This window comes from Oncorhynchus clarkii, chromosome 6, assembly GCF_045791955.1.
Source record: "Oncorhynchus clarkii lewisi isolate Uvic-CL-2024 chromosome 6, UVic_Ocla_1.0, whole genome shotgun sequence".
NCBI lineage: Eukaryota > Metazoa > Chordata > Actinopteri > Salmoniformes > Salmonidae > Oncorhynchus > Oncorhynchus clarkii.
This window is the reverse complement of record NC_092152.1, coordinates 34915210-34927932: the sequence shown is the minus strand read 5'-3', so window position 1 is coordinate 34927932 and position 12723 is coordinate 34915210.

The window sequence follows — 12723 nt, the reverse complement described above, 5'->3', positions numbered from 1 at the left end:
TTTATAGGTCATTTTAACAGGAGGATTTCAGAAAACTGGCTTTTCTCACAAATTACAATTTTATGCTCCACTCTATGAAATCAGGATGTGCATATGGTAGCCTGCTTAATAGTAGTTATCTTTTATCTTGTACACAAGCCACTACAGATAATCTTTTTATGACCACATATGGTAATTGATTGGTTGGCACTGTCACAAGGTTATTACTTACCGTGATCACATTTTTTTTATCATGTTCATGTTACTAGAAAAGTTTTCTGCAATTCTCATTTCAATTCATATCCATTCACTTTATTGGAGAAAAAAAAATCAAATCAAACTCTCCAATGACTGTCAATGCAAAATCTTTCTGCCCCAAGCTCTAGTCTAGTAGTCACTAAAATGTAAATGAGGAATTCCTCAAACATAGCATTTGAGAAATGTTCATTTCAGAGACAGAGATTTCTTTTGGGGAAACATATAATGCGACTTCCACACAGTGAGACATTTTGCTCACATGGCCAACTGGAAAAAGTCTGTACATCAAAGAATACATATCTTAACATCATGCTTTTAAAATGTTCTATTTGCCTCAGGCAGAAGGAATTTTTCTACAATCATCTTCCAAATGCTTTGGGAGTCATGAAAACATCCTTTTACACAGTCAACAAATCCTTGACTGTGATGTCCTTCTGTTGTCTCATCTCAGGAGCTTTTAGGTTATTTGGGGATGTTATATGACAGCCTGGGTATGAGGTCTTATGAAGACTGGAATCCTTGTCATGTCATTATTGATCATGCAGCAATGAAAAAGAACATGGACAACTAATGCAATATCTGCTGTCCATCCAAAAGCAGCCAACTATTCCACTGACAAACCAGCAGCTAAACGGTTACCATACATAATTATTGTGAAATGCTACACCCAATGATATTGGGCAGTAAATGATTTAACTCCAAACATACAGTATTGGTATAGCCTATAGTGTCCTTACCATCCACCATCAGTGCTGGTTGTTGTAAAAAAAAGCCTTGAATCAAGTCAAGTCGCAGCAGAGGGGCGACATGTGAAACACAAACATTTACTCTGGGGGAGATCTCTGAATAATTACCTGTGTGTGTGTGTGTGTGTGTGTGTGTGTGTGTGTGTGTGTGTGTGTGTGTGTGTGTGTGTGTGTGTGTGTGTGTGTGTGTGTGTGTGTGTGTGTGTGTGTGGTTTCAAATGAAACAATTGAATAGTGGACAGATTAAAGGAATCCGTCCTCCAGCAACCATTAATCAAAGACATTCGAATTAACTTTCAATTGACTTTCTTACCTTTGGGGCTAAAATAGATGTCACACTGAAAAATGGGGTAAGCAAGCAATCTGTAATTCAAACTTGGTTAGTTTCTGTGCTCAGTCTGCTGGTAGGCCATTCAAAAATAACTTCTGAAAAATGCATTATCTAAAAGCCTGATGTCTATTAAATATGCCAAGTAGTTAGCATAATAGGCCATAAGCACAATTTACTTGTCACGCCTTGACCTTAGTTCCTTTTTTATGTCTCTATTTTGGTTTGGTCGGAGCGTGAGTTGGGGTGGGCATTCTATGTGGTTTTTCTATGTTTTCTTTTCTATGTGTTTGGCCTGGTATGGTTCCCAATCAGAGGCAGCTGTCTATCGTTGTCTCTGAGTACCATACTTAGGTAGCCGTTTCCCACCTGTTTGTGGGTAGTTGTTTCCTGTTTTGACCTTTCAGGACTGTTTCGATTTTAATTTCTTACATTCACTTTGTTAGTTTGTATTTTCATGTTCTAGTATAAATAATAATCATGGACACTCACCACGCTGCGTTTTGGTCCGATCCTCCCTACTCCTCATCCGATGAAGACGAAGATCGTTACATTACTATGTTTTTCTTGCCAATATTTGTATTTCTGCAGGCAATGGCAACACTTTACATCACATTGCTCCTATGTACCTGTATAGAAACACTATGCTTTACTTACTGTACTATAGTAAAAGCATTATGCATGTAAAGTGTTACTTATGTATTGACCATTGCTATCTACATCATATGGGCCCTTATATTGTATAGTATATTCTGCTTCCACACTTCTTAATTCCATTACCACATTTCTATTATACCACCTTTCTATTACCATCTTCCAGACACGACAGTGTCCTCCCAGGGGGTGAGGTGGTAAAACGGGGTGCAGAGAGAGAGTTCCAGTGGGAGAGGAGTAGTATTGAGCCCCTGTAGTCCCCCCATATGTCACCCCTCCTCTCAGTCGTCTGCCCACCGGCACCCTGCCTGTAGCCTTTTGCAGTCAACTTCTCTCTTTCTCCATCGCCACACAATCATTTTCTCTGGAATAACTTCCCACGTCTCTGTCTTTAATTACAATCACACAGACGAGGGCTTTAGCAAGGGGAGAAAGAGAGACGCACGCAGGTTTGATGTCGGCTGGCTCCTGTGCTGTGTCTCCATTTTTTTTTAAATGGCATTAATGCTGTCTGACTAATTCCCACAGTATATGTTTGTTCTCTGTTAAGTAAATAAGAACACATTCTTGCTGTTGTTGAAAGTATGTTACAAAGGCTTTTGATAGGAGAAATGCGGATGTGATTTGGCCTGACACAGTGGCTCCCCAATGCAATGTTCCAAATGTGGATTTTAGTCTGGCCATCTGGGCTGCTCTGACCTGTGGTGCCAATTCCCACTTTTGGTGGATTGATCTGGATGCATGCACTAGGTTATTCATAAATACACTCAGTAGCCTTGTTATTAGGTACACCCATCTAGTACTGGGTCGGACCCCCCTTTGCCCCCAGAACAGCCTGAATTCTTCGGGGAATGGAAACATTGCTCAATTGGTATCAAGGGACCTAACCGCCACAAGGCTGTACCGATGACACCAGGCAGGATGGGGTAATTGATTCATGCTGCTTACGCCAAATCCTGTCTCTGCCATAAGCATGATGCAACAGGAACTGGAATTTGTCGGACCAGGCAATGTTTCTCTACTCCTCAATTGTCGAGTGTTGGTGATCGCGTGCAATCTGGAGCAGCTTCTTGTTTTTAGCTGATAGGAGTGGAACCCGGTGTGGTATTCTGCTGCAATAGTCCTTCTGCGACAAGGACCAGCTAGCTGTTTGTTCCGAGATGCCATTTTGCACACCACGGTTGTACTGTGCTGTTACTTGCCTGTTTGTGACCCATCTGTTAGCATGCACAATTCTTGCCATTCTCCTTTGACCTCTCGTTGACGAGCTGTTTTCTCCAACAGGACGGTGACTGGATGTTTTTTGTTTGTCACACCATTCTTGGGAAAACCTGAGACACTGTCATGTGTGAAAAGCCCAGGATGCCAGCCGTTTCTGAGATACTGGAACCGGCGCACCTGGCACCGATGATCATGTCACGCTCAAAGTTACTTAGGCCACTCGTTGTGCCCATTCTTACGTTCAATCAAACAGTAACTGAATGCCTCGATGCCTGTCTGCCTGCTTTATTTAGCAAGCTACGGCCATAGAGTAAGACCTTTCTTCACACAGGAAGTGGCAAAGGACCTAATCTGGGCACTTGCCATCTGACGTCTGGACTAATGAAACTCTCTGTTGGCTGGGCTCCCCGCTTGTGCCATCAAACCCCTGCAACTTACCCAGATGCTGCAACCACACCTGGTGTTCAACCTTCCCAAGTTCTCCCATGTCACTCTGCTCCTCTGCACACTCCACTGGCTTCCAGTCAAAAGCTCTCATCCACAACAAGGCCATGGTGCTTGCCTATGGAGTAGCAAGAGGGAAATTCTCCTCCCTACTTTCAGGCTATGCTCAAACCCTACACCCCAACCTGAGCACTCCGTTCTGCCACTGCTGATCTCTTGGCCGTCTCACCCCTACGGTGGGTAGGCTCCCGCTCAGCCCAGTCAAAGCTATTCTCGGTCCCTGGACCCCAAAGGTGGGCCGAGCTTCTCCCTGACGCTAGGACAGCAGAGTCTCTGCCCATATTCTGAACATGTTTGTCTTTTCCTACGGGCACTGACTTTGCTGGAAAAATGTACTTACTACAACTGTGATATGTGTTTGTCGCACCTATCCATCTTACCAAGCTACATGACTCAAATGTAGAGACCTTAGCCACAAATACACACGCACCCTCACACCAACACACACACACACACACACACACACACACACTGCACAGTAGACCCACATGTGGAATGCACACAGTACATGTGGATGTTCATTCCAGCAGCCTGGCCAGGACGACTACAGTAAATTGTTAACCATAAGAAATAATGATCTTTCTATTTTAGCATTCAGACAGTAAATCATAAACCATAAGCTTTGGGAACGTTCACTGTCTCCAGCGACAAACCTACAGAGACCCAATCAATCTGCATACTTACAGGAACAGAGCTGGATCGTCAGTATAGAATAATGATTAGTGTGCACACAGGGATTTAAAACAACAATCTGTCTGGAATAATGATGAGGTAGTATGGATAGTCCATTTATCTTTGATTAGATTTTTGATGCAGTGATTCATTCCCTTGGCCAGCTGTTTCATTATTATTTCTAATTACCTGGACCGATCTCCTATCAACGCTCGCTACACTGGCGAAACGTAATTGCTTCTGCCATAAATCAAGAAACATTTCAGAGGAGTCTGGAGCGTTCCCACCCTAGTCAAATGGAAAAAGTCAGGTTTATGATTGTATTGAATTGTATTGATAAACCCCATAATTTCAGTTTGACATCATGTCCATACCTTTGAGCAGCTGTCCGAACAACCATCTCAGCTCAAGGCCAATGTGTTGTGTTGTTGTCAAACAGACAACCTCCCTCAAGAGTGTATGTTTGGTCGAACTTATAAAAAAAACAACTTGCATCTGAGACCAGAGTGGTTAAGAATGATGAATTATGGGTAGCGATAGACTAGTGTATGAAGCTCAGCGAGCACATTGTCTCTTAATGAGGCTTGTTGCTAATAAACACTCCGTCCCGTCGGCCGGCTCAGCTGCCTCCTTTCAGTGAGACTGCATTAGTCTGGGAAAAACAAAAGCACCATCAACCCATTTCAAACTTAACAGTCCACAGGGTTATTAATATTGTAATTGACGTTAAAGCATTAGGCAAATCAAAGTGGCTTGGGCGGGTCAAAATCAGCCAAGTTAAGGCAGATAGATCTGGGTTAGCCTGAGGTCAAAGTGATAATGTATGAACTTAGTACTGGCACACTCTCAGGGCAGGCACCACTGTACAGGAAGGTATGTTTAAACAAGACACAGTTTTTGCCTGTATACGTGTACATCTGAGAAAAGCACAGTAATTAACTCTGCATCCACTACCAGTTATTGTAATCCCAGACGCACATTGTTTTTTTTTTCTTCTGTATTGTGTTTGTTGCGTTCATATTCTGTACTCTGAAATGTAAACCTGTTGTGTTGGCACTTTTATTTTGCAGTTCAGAAATGATCATGCATTGACATGATGAACATGATGAAATGGTAATTACACAGTAATAACCCATGAATTCTTTGGTAGCAAAAAACATTAACCATATGCTAAAAGCAACAGTAGCCACAACTTTGTCTAATAGGTAAGGAAAAGTTGCATCAAAACCTCCATTACAAGTGGACAAAAGGCTGAACAGTGAAACCTCCTTTAACACCTTCTACCTGCTAAAGTAGTGCAATAAACTCTACATTTGGCCCTTGTCATCTGTTTCCTGAGAGTGGGTGTCTATTTGCACTCTGTCTGCTGTTTCCTTTGGTCTGGACATTTCTACAGTAGACTCACAGCGTGGATGTCCATGGTCGGTCTGACCTCTGGGTATTCTTGCATAATAGCATCTCTTCTGACCGCAGTACATCTCTAAAGGATTCAGCAGACTATGTATGTGTCCCAAATGACACCATTTCCCCTATATAGTGCACTACTTTTGATCAAGGCCCATGGGGCTCTGGTCAAAGGTAGTGCACTATGTAAGTAATAGGGGGCCATTTGGGATGTAAACAATGGCTGACTCCTGTGAACCACATGCGGACGGAGAGAGGCTACAGAGGATGAGAACGTTCTGCGCACTCATCTAAAAGCATCCGTTCAAGGTTGGGGAAACAAGTTGTGTAGACTAAATGGCTCACAGGAGTTTTCCTGACTAGGTGACTGACTAGTTACATGAAAAACTGCAGGCCCGTATTGAACATTTCTACTTAGGATATTGTATATATGCGGGACATTTCTTTAGCATACTAATACAAGGCACACATGCTCAATTACAGCGTATTAAAACATTCCAAATTGAGGCATTTCTTGTCAAATGTCAATTTGATTTGGGGCTCAACATAGAATATGAGGCTCCGTAGCCTCTCCTCTCCATCATGTCACTTTCATAGGTTTGATAGAGACGTGCAGAGACACTGTGAGGTGGATGAGTAAGGTGTGTCTGACAGCCTCCAAGGCTAATACGGCTAAAAGGCCTCAGAGCTAGTTTATGTCTGGCTAAGCTGTCTTGGGCTGCGTGCTGAATACACAAAACAGGAACCGGTCACATAGAAAGTTTAGGAGAGGAGGGGAAAGAAGGGGGAAGAATGAAGGTTGCACAATAATATACTATATTTATGTAAATTAGGTATTTCTGTTTTTCTATTTTTAATACATTTGGTAAAATTGTGTGTAGATTGCAGCAGCAGCAGTGATATTGGTATCATAATCGTAGTCATAATAGTAGTAGTAGTAATACTAATATTAATAGTATGAACAGCAGGGGACCAGTGGGCTACTGAATGAATTCCTCTGTTTCAGCAGCAGACTTCACTCTCCACAAACCAAATCAGCGTATTTTGTAATGTGATTCATATTCAGCAGGAAACCTCATTAAGTTCTGCAGATAAAGCCAATTATTCCAAATCTACTTGTCATGCAGAGCATAATATCTAAAGGGATAGATACATGTGTATGAATAACAGCCGAGGAGCCAACATGTTACCTAATGTGTTACCTCTTCTGAGCCTAGCAGGATAGACCATGGCCTATCATCATACAGTTGTGAAGTTCAATAGAGCAATGTCTTTCATTAACATTGAATGTCAAACAGTCCATATGTCCTGTTTTATCTCATAAGTTGAAAATGCACTATTCAGATTGGTTTCAACTAGAATGTCTTCAATTAAGTAAAACATATGCTGGGTTTAGGGGGAAAGGCTGTATGTACAAAGGATGTTGTCATTCTTCATTTGGAGATTGAAGAAAGTAATGGTGGGGCTAATGAGCACCCATATCAGTTTGATGTATTTTGGGGGCATTAAAATGCCATTAGCAATGTGGGAAAGTTTGAAATGAGAAAGATCTCCCTGATAAGTCTAACGCTGGCAACCAAGTTGTCCTGATAAAGCACAAGAACCACAGTTGTAAAATGAAGAATGCTAGTTCTTGAAGGCCTTGGTATCAGACTAGTTTCCTGAAGAAAAACATGGATTGGTAAAAAGAAAAGGTCTGCAGGGACTATCAACCTCTATCTGTAAAACGTTTATCTTAAAATGTCTCAAGAAATTTACTCTAGTGCGAGAAAACATTTATAAGCCTTGAGCTCTCCGTACCCCTACCATTCAATAAGCGTTTTACAGTTATAGCCCAATTCTAATTGTATTGGAAAGTCAAACAAATCAAAGAGCATAAATCTGCACTTGGCTCCTCTGAGGAGAAAGGCCAGGGAAGAAAATGTTTTGGAAGGCCCTTTTCTGGGTTACTCTAATCAAGAGAAAGTACACAGGGACTGGCTCTGTTGACTGTAATTTACTAGAATCGTGATTTATTTGGAACCACTGATCAGGCAGCAGTTGGTCTCTGGCAGGCAGGGTACACAGTGGTGAGCATAGATAAGAGCTTCAACTGGCAATTGGGTAGATGGAACCTCCATTCCGAGGACTGGGGGACTGATTTCTTGGAGGATTGTGTTCTTGAAATAGGAAACCTTTTAGCCATTGAAGTCAGAGGCTTGAAATCAAGGAATTTGTCTGGAAATGTTGTAAAAAAAATAATAAGTAAGGAAAGAAAATAGAACACCCTTTTTATAGGCTATTATCAAGGGTATTAAAACCTTACAGTATTTACAGTGCCTTATGAAAGTATGCATACCTCTTGACTTATTCCACATGGTGTTGTGTTACAGCCTGAATTCAGAATGGATTTTCTAACCCATCTACACACAATAGATACCCCATAATGAGTTTAAAAAAAATAATACAAATAGAATTCATTGCAAATTTATTGAAAATCAAATACAGAAATATCTCATTTACATAAGTATTCACAACTCTGTTTCATTACATGTTAGAATCACCTTTGGCAGCGATTACAGCTGTGAGTCTTTCTGGGTAAGTCTCTAAGAGCTTTGCACACCGGGATTGTACAACATTTGCCCATAATATATTTTTTTATTATTCAAGCTCAGTCAAATTGGTTGTTGATCATAGGTAGACAACCCTTTTCAAGTGCTGACAAATATTTTCAAGCAGATTTAAGTCAAAACTGTAACTCAACCACTCAGAAACGTACACTGTCTTCTTTGTAAGCAACTCCAGTGTAGATTTGGCCTAGTGTTATAGGTTATTGTCCTGCTGGAAGGTGAATTCATCTCCCATTGTCTGGTGGAAAGCAGACTGAACCTGGTTTTCCTTTAGGATATTGCCTGTGCTTAGCGCCATTCCTTTTATTTTTATCCCCAAAAACTTCAGAGTCCTTGCCAATGACAAGCATACCCATAACACGATGCAGCCACCACCATGCACTCTTACAAAAAATGGTTCCAAAAGGCTTCATTGGCTCTCCCTATAGGAAAAACTATTTTGGCTTTCATATAGAACACTTTGTGTAAAATGTTCTACATGGAACTCAAAAGGCTTATACAGTTTAAGTCTGAAGTTTATATACACTTAGGTTGGAGTCATTAAAACTCGTTTTTGAACCACTCCACAAATTTCTTGTTAACAAACTATCGTTTTGGCAAGTCGGTTAGGACATCTACTTAAGTAATTTTTCCAACAATTGTTTACAGACAGATTATTTCACTTATAATTCACTGTATCACAATTCCAGTGGGTCAGAAGTTAACACACACTAAGTTGAAAGTGCCTTTAAACAGCTTGGAAAATTCCAGAAAATGATGTCATGGCTTTAGAAGCTTCTGATAGGCTAATTGACATCATTTGAGTCAATTGGAGGTGTACCTGTAAATGTATTTCAAGGCCTACCTTCAAACTCAGTGCCTCTTTGCATCACATCATGGGAAAATCAAAAGAAATTAGCCAAGACCTCAGAACAAAAATGTAGACATCCACAAGTCTGGTTCATCCTTTGGAGCAATTTCCAAACGCCTGAAGGTACCACGTTCATCTATACAAACAATAGTACACAATAGTACATATAAACACCATGGGACCACGCAGCTGTCATACTGCTCGGGAAGGAGACGCGTTCTGTCCCCTAGAGATGAGCGTACTTTGGTGTAGAAAGTGCAAATCGATCCGAGAACAACAGCAAAGGACCTTATGAAGATGCTGGAGGTAACAGGTACAAAAGTATCTATATCCACAGTAAAATGAGTCCTATATCGACATAACCTGAAAGGCCGCTCAGCAAGGAAGAAGCCACTGCTCCAAAACCACCATAAAAAGTCAGACTATGGTTTGCAACTGTACACGGGGACAAAGACTGTACTTTTTGGAGAAATGTCCTCTGGTCTGATCAAACCTACAAACCTGACTCAGGTACACCAGCTCTGTCAGGAGGAATGGGCCAAAATTCACCCAAGTTATTGTGGGAAGCTTGTGGAAGGCTACCCGAAACGTTTGACTCAAGTGAAACAATTTAAAGGCAATGCTACCACATACTAATTGAGTGTACGTAAACTTCTGACCCACTGGGAATGTGATGACTTTAATTCTTAAATTAAAGTGGTGATCCTAACTGACCCAAGACAGGGAATTTTTACTTGGATTAAATGTCAGGAATTGTGAAAAACTGAGTTTAAATGTATTTGGCTAAGATGTATGTAAACTTCCGACTTCACCTGTCCCTGGAACCAAAAAGGGTTCTTCAAAGGGTTCTCCTATGGGGACACCCAAAGAACCCTTTTAGTTATAGATGGCACCTTTCTTTCTGAGAGTGTGTTAGAAAATATGAAGAGTGGTACTCAGTGATGTGTTGTATTTGCCCCAATTATAACACTTTGTATTCAGGACTAACATGACACAGGATAAGACCCAGATGCAGTCAGTTCAAGTCTCAGAAAACCGGGGGCAGGTAAACGGCACGTCCAGGGCAGGCAGAGGTCAGTTATCCAAGACAGCGTCAATAAGGGACAGAACGGCAGGCAGGTTCAGGGCAGGCAGAATGGTCAGAATCAGGAGGACTAGATAACATAAACTAGACATACTGGACAACAGGATAACTTGCTGGTAAGACTTGACAAGACAAACTGGCAACAGACCAACAGAAAATGCAGGTGTAAGTACACAGGAGATAATGGGGGAAAATGGGAGACACCTGGTGGGGGGTGGAGACAAGCACAAGACAGGTGAAACAGATCAGGGTGTGACAAGGACAAAAAGTAAATGTATTTTCCAGATTTTTTGCAGTATTACTTTAGTGCAATGGTCACCAACCTTTTCTGAGTCAAGATCACTTTCTGAGTCAAAATGCAAGCTGAGATCAACCACTCAGATTTTTTTTAAAACGTGACTTAAAAAAAACGTAAGCCTATGTAATATCAACCAATTAAAACAGCTCTATAGCAATGACGTTTGTGCAGTAGGCTATAGGCCCAATACATTACCACTGCATACTATTTTTTAATGGACAGGTGGCCTGCATCGGATGGTCAGTCTGAGGGGAGGGAGGGAGCAACCATGAGGCTGTCTTTGACCCGACTAACCGTCCCTCCGCTCTCCCTCCCTCCACTGAGTAAAGGGGACACAGTCTTCTAGCTGATGGTGAAACTCAAGTCACACTGCATTATTTCTGCTTCAAGTACCAATTCATGTTGTTACTCCTATGACCAGAGAAAGTGAAATATTCCTTGATATTATAAGACACAAAATGCTAAAAATAACAACAGAAGATTATCGGAACACTTTGCTATACTCATTCATTGCAGCTGGTTGTAGTGTGATTGGATTTAGGGAGAATGCACATTTTTTGGCTTCCAAAAGTATTGACAGTGCTGAATAACAACTTAAACATGAACTTACTAAAAAAAACAGCAGGTCTTTGCTGTATTCGTTGAGTCTCTCTAGTCATGGTTTTAAAAGTTTTGTAATCTCACATTATCAATTTTGCTGCACGTTCAAGGCTTCTTCTGGGCCTGCCGTGTAGGTAGAGTTCTACCTTCAAACACATGAAATGGTTCAAAATGGGAACACTTATGCCTTCCCAGCGCCAGGGCTGCTTAATCAAGTGCACCTACCGCCAACAACGCGAAACAAATAAAATCATTTGGAACGCAAGGCTTTGTTGTTGTTTTTTTTTACAGAGATGCTTGGTGATTAACTAGGAATGACTTGGAGATCGCTATCGACCGGTTGGTGACCACTGCTTTAGTGCCTTATTTCAAAGAGGATACATGTTTTGGAATATTTTTATTCTTTACAGGCTTCTTTCTTTTCACTCTGTCATTTAGGTTAATGTTGTGGAGTAACCTCAATGTTGTTGATCCATCCTCAGTTTTCTTCTATCACAGCCATTTAATAACTCTGTAACTGGTTTAAAATCACATTTGGCCTCATGGTGAAATCCATGAGCGGTTTCCTTCCTCTCCGTCAACTGAGTTAGGAGGAAGGTGTATTGATTCACCACCCAAAGTGTCATTAATAACTTCACCATGCTCAAAGGGATATTCAATGTCTGTTTTTTTTACCCATCTACAAATAGGTGCCCTTCTTTGTAAGGCATTAGAAAACTTCCTTGGTTTTGTCGTTGAATCTGTGCTTGAAATTCACTGCTTGACTAAGGGACCGTACAAATAATTGTTATGTGTAGGGTATAGAGATGAGGTAGTCATTTGAAAATCATGTTAAACACTTATTGCACACAGAGTTATTCCATGCAACTTATTATCTGACTTGTTACACAAAAGTTTACTCCTGAAATTATGTAGGCTTGCAATAGCAAAGGGCTTGAATACTTATTGAGACATTTCAGCTTTTAATTTTATATTACTTTGTAAAGCTTTCAAAAAACATAATTCCAATTTTGACATTATGGGGTATTATGTGTAGATCAGCAACACAACATCTACATTTAATCCATTTTAAATTCAGGCTGTAACACAACAAAATGTGGAAAAGTCAAGGCACTGTACATTATATTTTGCATTGGTAGGTGATGTCAAGCCCTGATCTGTTTCACCTGTCCTTGTGCTTGTCTCCACCCCCTCCGGGTGTCGCCTATCTTCCCCACTAATCCCGTGCCGGTTCGTCTTGTTTGTTTAAGTCAACCAGTGGTTTCTCAGCTCCTGTTTTCCTCTTTTTCTCATCCTCCTGGTTTTGACCCTTGCCTGTTCTGACTCTGAGCCCGCCTGCATGACCACTCTGGCTGACCCTGAGCCTGCCTACCATCCTGTACCTTTGCCCCTACTCTGGATTATCGACCACTGCCTGACCTGACCCTGGGCCTGCCTACTTCAACACAGTCTGCACTTGGGTCTGATAGGTGAAGTTGATAGACGTTTTTACGTCATAGGCTACTTACACCTGTGA